Source organism: Helianthus annuus, chromosome 14 (genome assembly GCF_002127325.2).
Source record: "Helianthus annuus cultivar XRQ/B chromosome 14, HanXRQr2.0-SUNRISE, whole genome shotgun sequence".
Classification (NCBI taxonomy): Eukaryota; Viridiplantae; Streptophyta; class Magnoliopsida; order Asterales; family Asteraceae; genus Helianthus; species Helianthus annuus.
In genome coordinates, this window is record NC_035446.2 from 82,139,687 (window position 1) to 82,153,650 (window position 13,964).

Sequence of the window (13,964 nt, forward strand, 5' to 3'; positions counted from 1 at the left end):
CTATATATATATATATATATATATATATAGATAAGTAAATAGTCTAAGATTATTTATTTTAGTTAATAGTGTTATTTCAAAAAAAAAAAATCGAAAAGTTCAATGACAGTATAACCGAATACAATTTTTTTGCTTTGTAAACATTAATAACCAAATACATTTTTTTTCATTTAATTCTTAGGGATGAAAAGCGTTAAGAAATGCAAACCTCATGAATGGTTTTGTTATAAATTAGATTTTTGGACTAAACTAACTAAAATAGATAAACCTTATGGACAAAAACAGAAATTTACTCTTATTAATATATCATAACTTCAGTGTTATTAAAACCCTGTTAATATGTATATATATCAATAATAACTGTTATAATATTTCTTATTATATTATATATATATATATATATATATATATTGTTGACGAACAACCATGAATAGTAATTTTAAATTTATAATAATATATGTTTTTTTAATTATTTATTATTTTAATATTGTAATACTTGATTATTATATTTACTATTAACTTTTTTTACATATTTTCATTTTTTCCTTTCCTTAAACCATATTTTCTCTTTCATTTATTTTCTACTTTTAATAAAAAAAATTTGTTTTTGAATTATATTTCCTTTTTTAGTTAATTTGATATTCTTTTAATAACTTACGTTCGTTAATTTTTCCCTTAACAATCCCGTATAAATTTTGTTAAAAGTAAATATGTATTTAAAATAGAGTATTTATTTGGTATCATAAAACAGTGCAATGGTAAACTGAACCGATTCTGACGGTTGGGCTTTCTATGCTACTTTTTCAAATAACGTTTGTTTTACCTTATCATTTGCTCTGTTTCGCAGCAACGTGCGACGTCAACAAATCTAGTTAACCTTAAAATGCTAAATCTTATTTCAGTATATATCTTATGTTCTGTATTACATTTTATATTGTAATGATTAATCATCAAATTCATTAAATTTAAACTCTCTAATATGTGGAACATAGTTTTGTTTTCATTCAATTTTGATTTAAGTTAATATGTATAAATATAACTAGAAATGTAACCCGCCGCGATGCGGCGGGTGCTAGATTTATATTTACATCCAGCTAGTTATCATTGAGTTACATCGATATGGTTAATCACATAAGATGGAGCAAAAAGTTAGTATCTAGGTTTTATACAAATGTTTTGGTTGCAAGTTACGTGACTAACATTATGCATGTTAGTTGCAGGACTTGCGCAAAAGACATTGTCCTAGGCGACGTGGCTTCTTGAACTACAGCTTCCAAATGCGGTTGTTTCCTAGTAGGCAGCTTTTCAAAAGGTGTTTCTCCTTCCCATCAATCTTGACATCCCTTCTTTGAATATGCGAGGATGAGGATGAGGTAGCCTTTCATACGCTCCATTCTCGCACTCTTAACCATGGCAAGCTCCCTGATCAGCTACGGGTCTGCAACATACAGTTAAAAAGCTTTGTGCGCCTGGGATCGTGGCGGTTTTGGTGTTTTTTTAGCACTTGAAGTCGCCTTAGGTTTCTCTTTTTCCAACTGCAAACAAAACAGGAAACATCTCATTTCAACATAAAATAAAAATTAAGGAAATTAATCATGTTGTAAATAAAATAAGAAAAAAACACAGCTCAACTTGTGGTTTTTTGAAGGTCAGTAAATCCTCAAGATTAAACATCAATTAGTCATTGATATTTTTCACCAATGTAAACTTTCATTTCTATACATGCCATCATTGATGGCTTTTACCTGCCATCATCGATCAATTTATTTGAAAAAACAATAACGAATGGATACAAACAGATACACATTTAATGTTAATCGAAATCATAAACAGTGTGCCTACACACTTACTTATTGATTGAAATCTTTGAAAGTCGTAGACGATTCACGCCGCTAGCATCGTTGAGTCGTTAGCATCGTTGAGTCGTTAGCATCGTTGAGCTAGTCGTCCTCGTCCTGCGGCTTTTCTAGTTGCCCAAACTAAAACAGAATCAAATCTAGTTATAACAAATTAGTAAAAGCTACACATTTTCTCTCACAATTTTCACACACTTACAACTAAAAACGCGAGGACCCTTCACCATATTGTTCAATCTTCCATCAAACATATGTGATAACTATGTTTACCTTCCGCTAAACATGAAAATTAAATAACAAAACATTATCAAATATTTCCCAGTAACCCTTAGCAGAATGAGCAGCCTAGTAGATTACAATTACAGAATTTTCACTTGTTACATGAAAAGCGAAAACCCTTGTGTTATATTGATAGCATCTCATCTTTATAGCGACTCGTACCCAATCCAGTATCCAAACATACCAAATTACTGAGCAAGAAAAATACAAAAAAAAAACCCCTCATTTCTAGTCCAAGTTGCAAAGCAGTATGCTACAAATAAAAACATGTGAAAGTGCTTTTAATGAAAGGTAAGTTAGAAAAGAAAATTATAACCTATCGGGCGTGGATTTCTTAGTAGTAGAGATCATCAACTCTTGGCCGGTAAACCCGAGATGACTGTGAAAGTGGCTTTTGCTTTGTTTTATATTGTCCACTTTTATAAGTCAAGACTTGCTACATCTGACTAACTACAGCAGCATGATATACTATCATCAGCAACATTCATCAACTACCGTTCATAACTTACATTCACTATTTATTATATATAAATAAGATAACTGAAAGTGTCTCATGCTCTAAGTGGGTTAACACCAAAACATTTAAAGCCCAAGATCATCAAAAGTAAACTCAAATCAATCTCAACCAAGTAAAAACCCAATAACCTCATGTAATAACTTAAGCTTATATAGTATTGCAAATCGGGAAAAACCTGCATGAAGTTAAAAATTTAGAACTAAAAGACATATACAAAAACGGAAAAATCATAACTCAAATCACAAATTAAACATCGGAACACTTAAATCCTTTGTATCAGTTTCTGAGAAATAAAACCAAACAGTTGGTGTGCAGCAACCAAAATGTAAAACTGCATAATTATGAAAACGAAAAAAAATCGAGAACTTACATGAGTAGTCGAGCACAAAGGCGAGATGAAAACACGATTAAACACCTCCAAAAAGCATAGAACGGCTCAATTTGTTAAGGTATCTAGAACATCAAGTAGAAGGAACAGTGTTATAATCTAAATCGAGAGGCATAACTAAAGGAAATATCATATGCATATCAAGTCAAAATAACAGTTAATGCCATATCAAGGAAATATCATATGCTACTTGCAGCACTTGGTTTCCTACATTACCAATTTTTGGAAACATTGTAATATAAGTAGCTTTGTAACTCGGTGAAACACGATAAATAAATAGTTTTAATCTTTTCCGTCTCGTACTCGATTCACAGCACAGCAGTCAACGAAAACGAAAAATAAGTAAATAGTTTTAATCTTTTCCGTCTCATAGACATAGCGCTTATATCGATCATACAACGAAAACGAAAAAAAAAATAAATAGTTTTAATCTTTTCCGTCTCGTACTCGATTCACAGCTTCGAAGTTTGAAAACCTTCTGCCGTCAAAAACACTGCCTAATCTATTGTGTTTTGGTTCTCTCTTGGCAGCCCAATCAAACACTGCCTAACACCACTTTATAATTTATTCAATACCAGCTGCCTAATTAATTTAAATGCATATGAAATAAATATGCCCTACACGAAAAAAAATGATTCTGTGAAATTGATTCCAAATTTCCAATCAATAATATACAGCTTCAAGCACATTATTACGTTAATGAGACTTTTATTTAAATAAATAGTTTATTAATTTTTTTAAATGTTAACCATATCAGAATAATATCTAATATAATTAGGGTTATGGATAGAAAAAAGGCCTAATGCAAATGTGTGGAGATGAACGGAGATGTATTACGAAGAATGTCCTTCAACCTTCAAAAAAACGTCAAACTTATAGTGTAAAAAGGGGTAGCGGGAATGTCGCTTGAACCTTAATCGGGTCTTCGTTTCTTGAAGTCACCACCATCGCCAAAACATAGAACCACCGCTATGACCTTCTTAGTCGTCGATTGTTGGCTCCCTCTTTCTATATCTACTCTCACGGCGCGTATCTCTTCAAACATGGTTCTCTCTCTCCTTCGCCGGTGTTTTGTATCGCAGACAAGAGATTGAGGAGGAAGGGAAGGGATGAGTGTTTTGGCTGATGTGGGGTGAAGGGGTGGTGTCTGAGTGGTGATGAAGGTGAAGTGATGATAGAGAAGCAAAACCCAAACAGCCCAGCAGCAGACAGTTTTCTCAAAACCACTGTACAACATTGGAAGCAAAATGTACAACCTCTGTTGCATAGAATTGTTGTAAATTAGAGTATTATATAATTTATTATATTTACTTATGACATATAAAAAACTAAGTATACTAAATCTTATTTCAGTATATATCTTATGTTCTTTATTACATTTTATAATGTGATGATTAATCATCAAATTCATTAAATTTAAATTCTCTAATATGTGGAACATAGTTTTGTTTTCATTCAATTTTGATTTAAGTTAATATGTATAAATATAATTTAGTTTTATTACTTATGACATATAAAAAAAGCTAAATATATAGTATATTAAAGTAAATATTTAGCCATGAATAATTGAATATTAACTTACCAGGAAGTTTTGTTAATAGAAGTGAGTATAATTAAAACTCACCTACTAGTTGTATGGATAATTATAATTAAAATTACAACCCCTCAACTATATAAAGAATTTGTAATCAAGTTTTATGTGATTATTTTTATATAAGTTTTGGTATAAATTTAAGTTGATTTACGTTTTAATGTATTTATTTTTTTATTTTTTATTTTTTTGCAAATGAGTAGGCTTAGATATTACACGTTTTTTGGATTTTTATGTACGTTTTCAGTTGTCTATGTTTTGACAAAAAATATTCTAAAATGAGTCGGGTCAAGTATAATACGCTTTCATTAGACGGTATAAATTCGAGTTACTTTACGTTTCGACGCCGCCGCAACACGTCGTACCATTCTTTAACCTAAAAAAACATAATTATCTCACATGCTTATTTTTTATGTACGTGTCGGTATAAATCTAAGTTGGTTAACTTTTTTCTTTATTTTTACCTTTCAACTTTCAGCATTGACACTTATAACTACTTAACTTTCTAAAGATTATGTAATCAAGTTTTACGTGTTTATTTTATATAAGTGTTGATATAAATTCAAGTTGATTTACGTTTCGACAATTTTTCTTTTCTTTTTCTTTTTGCAAATGAGAAGGCTCGGATATTATTTTTATGTAAGTTTTTAGTTAGTCTACATTTCGACATAAATTTTATTCTAAAGTCAGTCGGTAAAATATAATAGTTTTCATTAGATGGTATAAGCTGTTACTTTATGTTTTGATGCTGCTGCAACGCTGTGAGGACCGCTTCGCTCTCGTAAGTGCTCCGGCCGATTCAAATAGCTCTCCCTATTGTGCGGAATCCAATTAGAAAAATGACACACACAAGATATCATTCATAAACACTGGTTTCATTGGTAGATTTCAATTACTGAGAAACCAATTTGCCAAAAGTTACAAATGCCAACACTCACTCACCTATTTATAGTGAGAACCTGATGTGTACAAAATGCAACATATAAATTACATCAATAGAAGCATAAAACCAACCCTTTTTTAGTACTAATGTTGGAAAAATCGTGTTTCTATCTTCCTTTTGAATTTACAGGACCAAATGAGCTTAAAAGAACAAAAGGAACAAATAAGCAGCCAAAAACCAACATAAATACAAGAAGAAGGAATAACGTGACATGCCCGACCCCTTGGCAGCATCTCCCAAGACAAAAACAAGAAAACAGAAGATGACCACGGGGCCGTGCCCAGCCAGGCATGGGCCATGGTCAAACCTCACACATCAAGACAAAGACTGCAGAAGCTTCTACGCCCACCACGAGGCCGTGTCCAACTCACCATGGGGCGTGGTCAACTCTCAGATTTGTAGAATCTTGATAGTAGAGCGAAGAGTTGACCACGGGGTCGTGTACAGAAGCCACGGGGTCGTGTGGGGCCCTCTGCTGACAGCTACAATTAATGAAGGAAGAGAAGGAGCTAGCCACGGGTCATGCCCAATAGACACGGGGCCGTTGCCAGGGTACTGTTCTGACTATAAATAGGGGTGCTTGGTTCACTTCAAAGGCATCCCTTGGCAAACCACTTCTCTCTCACTTTGCCACCATTCCACCACCACTACAACACCGACACCCACCACCATCATCCATCTTTCATCTTTAGAGTGTGTAGTAGTCTCGGGATCCAAGATTGATAGTAAGAGTTCTTGTCAATCAAAGGCCATGCTTGGCTAATCTCTTACATCACTTGGTGAAGACAAGTCTTTAATGTATTACTTTTGATTTTTAATCTTTCGGCACTTTTTAATTGGGTATGTATTAATGACTTTAATAATTAGTTTCTTATGTTGAAAGTGAATTTTCCTAACCATTTCTTCACGATGTCCTTGATTTGCTCAAAGCGCGATAACTACTTGGAAGGGGGTTAGAAGGGTGGTTTGGTAAAGTTCTTGTCTCGTTCAGTGTATAGATCCTGTGAGGACTTGGTTCAAGCTTACTAGGACCTCCTTCAATGCCCAAAGGTATTGGATGGCGGGGGTGCGAATAGCTTGAACCCCTCACATGTAAACTACTATTAGAACATTAAACCGGCTTCTTGGGATTGTATCCTTGCTGACTCAAACCACTTAGCCGAGGGTAACGTCACCTTCAAAAGAGGGGCCTACCACTTTTCGCATTAATAACTTATTTAATTATCTTTCAATATTCCGACCCTTTGGGATTGTATTCCTGCTGACTCAAACCACTGAGTCGAGGGTAAAACCACTGAGTCGAGGGTAACGTCACCTTCAAAAGAGGAGCCTACTGCTATAACTAAGATAATCTCTTAAAAAGTCCGATAGTGCAAAAATCATTAAAGGGTACATTAAAGAGGAGTTGGATATTCTATCTTGTCTATTTATTTTTCATTTTATTTATATTTTAATTTTTAGATTTACTTTCATGTTTAAAAACTTTTATCAAAAATTTAGATCGATTAGACGTTGACAATAAACCGGTATTAAAAGCTCTTGTGTCCTTAGACGACCTCGGTATCTTACCAACACTGTACTACGCTCGTGATGGGTGCACTTGCCCTAGTGTGTGTTTAGTGTTAGTACAATATCGTGTTTTATAAATTTAAAACTTGACTAATGCGTAAAACGAACTTAAAATATTAATAAAATCATAGCACGCTCGACACGCACCAGAACCCTTCGTGCGAAAGACCTAGGAGTGAGTGGGCTCTCTCGTGCGAAGTGACCTAGTTCCCTTCGTACGAAGGACTCCTTCGTGCGAAGGGACAATTACAATCCAAACCGACACTTTCAAACACGCTATTCTATACAATAAACATGACACGATACGTTGACGTAAGCTGCAGACACTATGCACTCATAAACGCGTTGTGCCATTCTTTAACTTAAAAAAACGTAATTTTCTTACGTGCTTATTATTATGTACGTATCGGTATAAGTTCAAGTTGGTTAACGTTTTGACGTAAATTTCTTTTACAAATAAGTCGGGTAATATAAATTCAAGTTGGTTAACGTTTCGCCATAAATTTCTTTCGCAAATAAGTTTAATAAAATTTAATACATTTTCGTGGTTATTTTTATGTACTTTTCAGTTTGTCTACGTTTTGACCTATTGCTCACAAACGAGTCGGACGAAATCGATTTTCAGCAGGGACATCAGACGAAATCGATTTTCTGCACGGAGTGTCAAGGGATGATTTCAGCATGCTCGATTTATAGCAGGGTCGATGATCAGCGATTCAATGCTTGCTTCTGTTCGATAGTTCAAGTTTGACGTTTGTTTCCACTTTCCAATTGCCGCCCGTAATGAAAAAGGTTTATTTTAATGTTTTGGGTATTGGACTAAGCTTTGTCTTTTACTCATTGGACTCCTTTCAATTATATCATTGTTAATTTGGGCTTACTATATAATTAGGGCTTAATTTATTTTACAACTTTTGGGTCGTAATGGTTCGGGCTTATAAAAACTTAGGATTTTAATAATATCAACTATCCTATTTTTTGTCAGGGATGTCCTTGTATTTATTTCGGGCTATCCTTTGTATAAAACCAAAAACAAAAATACACTATGAATATGGGGTTGACCCGTAGCCCGTGCTACCCCTATTACTACATTGGCCCTGCCCCTAGATGCCATCGAATCGAAAGAATAAGGGAAATCAGAGTTTAGGTTTTTCAGTAGGGACATTCTATTCCATTGTAAAAACCAAATTAAGGATTTAAATTAGTTTTAAAAGGATTTTATGTGTTAAAAGTAGGGGTGTTCAAATTGATCGACGCTCGATCAAAAAATGATCGGAATTTGCTTGTTCGATTCAGCTCGATTGAAAAAGGCGCTCGGTTCGAATCGGTTCGGTTTGAAATGAACCGAGCACGAGAAAAGGTCCGCTCAGTTCTGTTCAACTCGATTGGCTTGAATTATTTTTTAATATATATATATATATATATATATATATATATATATATATATATATATATATAAATGGGACCAGGAGAAAACGCCCAAAAGTGTGAGAACAGTGAGAATGCATTCTGACCAAACATGTGGCGCGAGACATGATCAGGGTCCGAGGGGTTTTTTGTCTTTTCAATCTTCTTTTATTTTCCCAACGCGTTATAACATTTTATGGCGTCTAAGATTATTTTGGCGTTAATTGTATTTATTAAACTTTTTGGCGTTGAATTAATTGTTTTTGTGTCATATAGATAATTTTTTGGCGTTATGGCGTTCTCTGGTTAATTTTTTTTGGCATTAATATTTTCATAAGATTACAATAAGACCAAATGTTTTTTTGGCGTTTAGTGATTTTTTTGGCGTTTAATACATTTAACAAGGTGCTTTGCCATCACCCGTTCTCACAGTTTTCATACTACTAGCGTTTTGGTGTTTGTAGTTTTTGGCGTTTTATATAATAATGTATTTTATTTGTAGAGAATTAGATAACAAAACAACAGATAACTTGATAACAAAACAATATAAAATGAAAATAAAAAAATAAAAATGGTAATCTAATTTCTCTTCCGAATCTTCACTGTCATCAGCCTCTTCTTCTTGATTTTGTTTTGGCGTTTTGAACCTTTTTGAATACCTTAGCTAGATGCCAACTTTCCTACATAAACCCCATCTTTTTCAGACGAAGCTGCTTAGTGGCATCCTGTGTTTTGGTGTGATATTCTTGTTTGTGGCATGTCATTGAAGATCAACTCTTGCTTGATGCTATTTATAATAATGGAGTCCAAAATAGCATTTTACACTTGTGTTGATCCCTTTATTCCGTGCTGATATTCATCAAGAACAAAGCTCACATAATGGCATATCACTGTCATCAGTCTCTTTTTTTTTTTGAATATTTGTCCATTTCATTCAGCAAAATATTATTGAAATAACCTTCTCAGAAGAAGAATCCATTCAGTGAAAGCTTTGCCATCTGTGGTTATTTTAACTAACATTTTTTGGCGTTTTAAACTGAGTGGTTTCTAGAGGATATGGTGTTTGTTTTTCTGGGTGTGATCAACTCATTGTGTATAGACCCCTCTCTTATAGGAGTTTTTTTGGCGCGTAGTTTAGGCAAAAAAAATTTATTGTAATAAATGGGAGTAATAAAGTAACTGTCTTTTCAGTTACTGTTTTTGTATTTACTGTTTTGATCAGCTTTATAAGTTTATAGGTGATAGACGTCCCATCTTCTAAGTTAGGCGTTTTTTAAATGGCGTTATGCAGACCAAGATGACAAAATACAATAACGGAGAAAATAAAATATTAAGCAGGAAAAATATTATTTGTTATTTCTGGCATTTTGTAAGCAATAACATTTTTTAGTATTTTTTGGCGTTTTGCAAATAAATAGAGAAATATATCGTTTAATTATCTTAAAAAAGATTACACAGAAGAAAAAAAAGACAAAAATTAAAACCCATCGTCAGAAGGTACTTTATCCAAAAAGTATCCATCACTTGCGTCATCTTCTTCCTCGGAGTCTTCATCTGGATCTTCATCCATGTCATCACCTTCACCTTCATCGGCTTCTTGTTCCTGAAGATTCTGAAGCCTCCACTTGAACATGTTTTGCATTAACTCCAATTTTGAGTCCATTTCTGTGTTCAAACAAGTGGCGTTATGCAATTCTTCCATGAAACCAAACCCCTGCTTTGTCATGATGTTTTCAAGCCAGTAGACTTCATGCTCTCCGCTGTCGTATATAATGGTCACCATGTCTGTTTCATCATCAAAACGCCATGATGTCATGACAGGGTCCGACTTTACATATGCTTTGATTGGTCCAAATTTCCTTGTTAATGCTTTCATAAGCATATGTGTTTCATGGCATTCGTTGTCCAGAGCGATACCAAGGGATAGGATACCCCTTTGTACCTCTTGTTCCATCTTCAAAATTGCCTTGATTGTCCTAACATACACCCTTCTTCTGTTGTCAAAACGAAGGACGAATCGCCTGATTGCCAGAGTGTATCTCCATCAAACGATTGTTACCATTTTTGGCGTTTTGGTTAAATTGGCGTTTTTGGTTAAAGAAGTTTTTGCAGAAATGGATAGATTGAAGTGATTATGGAAGCGATGTTTTTACGTCGTTTATATAATGATGTTTTTGGCGCATAATTTAGGAGGGAATTTCTTCTAATAAATGCTAATAACTGAAATTCAGTTACTGTGTTGTTTCCTCTTCCTGTAATATCCAACGCGTTTTATCACTAATTTTGGCGTTTTGTTTTTAATGGCATTTTATTTTTTTGATTGGCGTGTTATCATTTGAAGGCGTTTTGAATTTGAGCGGTAAAAGACCCTTTTACCCTTAATGAAGCGCGTCCCACGTAATAAAATTGATGTTATTTACGAAAACGCTACCGCGCAATCTAGTCCATGGATTGTTTTGATTTGACGATCCATAAGCGTTCTCTCCGGTTCACACTTTCCACCGTTTCTCTAAATCCTAACCCTATATGTATATATATAAACGGGATCATGAGAAAACTCTTGGAAGTGTGAAAACTGTGAGAACAGATCCTGACCGAACATGTGGAACGCGATATAATCAAGGCGAAGGGGCTTTTTTGTCGTTTTATCTTCTTTTCCAATGCATTTCTCACAACACTGTTGTCATTTTTGGCGAGTAGTTAATATATATATATAGAAACGGGATCAGGAGAAAACACTTGGAAGTGTGAAAACGGATCCTGACCGAACACATGGAGTGCGATATAATCAAGGCGGAGGGGCTTTTTTTTCCTTTTATCTACTTTTCCAATGCATTTCTCACAATTAGATATGGTAGATTCAAATGGGATACAAAAAGAGTTGACTGGATAGTGATCCGTTTAAAAACACTTACAAGTCATTTTTGGTGTGTAGGATTTTTTTGGCGTGTAGTTAGAAACAATAACTACCTGGCGTTTTATTGTTTTTTTAGATCTGCCTTGATGAATTAATCGTTTTTGTGTTACAAAGTAAATATTTTGGCGTTTATGGCGTTCCCAAATTCATTAAAATCAATTAATAATTCAAACATCTTGGCGTCTATGCCGTTCCCAAATTCATGATATATCTTTAATAATTCAAACATTACAATTTTTCTTAGCATTTTCGTAGATCTGACCACTTGAATTAATCCCTTATATCTTATAAAGGTAAATGTCTTGGCGTTCATGGCGTTCTTTAATTCATTATAATTCTTTAATAATTCAAAACATTGCAACTAAGATGAAATCAAACTAAACTATTAGTCGTCTGTTGATGGTATTATGTCACAGCCCCCGATCCCAAATCCCCGGGAACGGGCGGCCGCGAGCCAATTTCGGTGGTATCACGTTATTGTCTAATTTGGCAGCGGAAATTTTCATCAGGACCGTAGTTAGGAAATATTTTATCAGAGTAAACCACCACATTTTATAATATTAAACACATGGGTAAAGCCCAATTTTCAGTACACATAATTTCATAGGGATACACCCTATTTTATTTAAGAAAAACATTTATTTCTTTTTAGGTAACTTTATTGCCACTTTTCCAAGCCTTCAGTGCTGTCCAGCTGGCTTCTATTTGGCTTTCACATTTTATTACCTGAAAGGCGTTTTAAAAACATTTTGTCAGTGGGAAATACTGGTGAGTGAATCCCAGTTTAATCAAGTTGAAATACCAATCATTTTACAGTATTGAGGGCGCATCCGCAATTACATTTGTTTACAAGATATAACAATTAACATCAGTGGTACTGTCATACTCAACTTGTGGAATGTTACCACGCCAGTAACAAATTTTGTATACAAAACCCCAACATACCCACTATAATTGTATTCTTACAAACACTCAATAACTGCTTCGTATATATATTAAATTAAGTGAGGTTTTGTAAAAACGTTTAATAACAAGAGGATTACTCACATTGCTGTTTTAGGGTTTTCAGTAAGGATTTCGTGGGAATAATCTATAATTTACACAAATGCACGTGTGTTAGTATAATAACCCATTTTAACATTAGTAATACCCTCCCCGAGACGGCATTCCAACGACTACGTCGGGCAGAACCACGATAGCCGTTACGGAACCCTAGATAGTTCGGGCAGAGTATCTAATACGTCTCCAGGGGTTATGATACTTACATCGTAGCAGAACCTCGCTATTTAGGGGGTATAATACCCGACTATAACTTCTACTATTCAGAATTGAGAGAAAGATTTTGAAATTGAACGATCAGAAATGAAATCCCGAGGCCTCTTTATATAGGGCTGAAAACTGGGTCTCTCGCGGCCGCGTAAAACAAGCACAAGGCTTACGCGGCCCGCGTGGCCTAGGGGTCTAGGCGTAGCTGATCCGGGTCACGCATAGGTTCAACACGTATTGATTTCGGAATATGTATATTTTGTGGTATTCTAAGACTCTAGCGGCCCGCGTAAAAGTAAGCTTAAGCTTACGCGGCCCGCCTGAACTAAAGAAAACAAACGGGATCAGGTTCTGATCCTAATACCGCCCGCGTAAATGTTGGGGTGGGTCTACGCGGCCCACCTCAACTTAAATTTTCAATTCTTTATTTATTTTTAATGCTATGTTACATTTCGGGCTTGGTTTTCACATACGGGGTGTATTTACAGACATTTTAGGATATTTTAAAATATTTTAGGATGTCGGAAAAATTATAAGGGTGTCGGTTTTCTTGAGGATTGTTACATCCTCCCCACCTTGTTTTAGAGCTCGTACTCGAGATCTACTAGAACAAGTGTGGATATTTCCTTTGCATTTCTGATTCAAGCTCCCATGTGTACTCAGGTCCTCTTTTGGAGTCCCACTTCACTTTGACCAGAACTAATCTCCTATGCTTAAGATTTTTAACTTTTCTGTCTTCAATCTGTAGAGGTCTTTCTACAAACTTGAGTTGTTCATTTACCTCTATATCCTTAAGAGGTACTACGAGTGATTCATCAGCTAGGCACTTTTTGAGATTAGATACATGAAATACATCATGTATTCCTGCCATTTCCTCTGGAAGTTGTAGCTGATAGGCTACAGGTCCTATTCTTCTAATAATTTCAAAAGGTCCAATATACCTGGGACTTAGCTTTCCTCTTTTGATGAATCTTACCACTCCTTTCCAAGGAGAGACTTTTAACAATACCTTATCACCTACTTGGAATTCTAACGGCTTACGCCTATTATCAGCGTAGCTTTTCTGTCGATCACGTGCTGCTTTCAGTCGTTCCTTGACTTGAATGATTTTATTGGTTGTTTCCTGTACTATCTCAGGTCCAGATAGTTGCTTTTCCCCAATTTTTGCCCAACAGACTGGGGTTCTGCACTTTCGTCCATAAACTGCTTCGAATGGTGCAGCATTGATACT

At 34.8% G+C, this 13,964-nt stretch overlaps 1 long non-coding RNA gene across 4 annotated transcripts; it reads right to left on the reverse strand.

Moving 5' to 3' along the window:
* Positions 1 to 1,036: 1,036 nt before the first annotated feature.
* On the reverse strand, positions 1,037 to 4,229 carry LOC110908573. 4 transcript variants are annotated; one of them, XR_002574724.2, is made up of 6 exons: positions 3,953 to 4,229; positions 3,023 to 3,105; positions 2,452 to 2,585; positions 2,056 to 2,132; positions 1,851 to 1,979; positions 1,037 to 1,535 (listed from the first exon to the last, which is right to left on the reverse strand). It is a non-coding gene; the product is annotated as an uncharacterized LOC110908573 (long non-coding RNA). The 4 variants fall into 4 exon arrangements; XR_004878893.1 differs by having other exon boundaries at positions 2,056 to 2,581; XR_002574723.2 differs by having other exon boundaries at positions 2,056 to 2,585.
* Between the last annotated feature and the right edge of the window lie 9,735 nt (positions 4,230 to 13,964).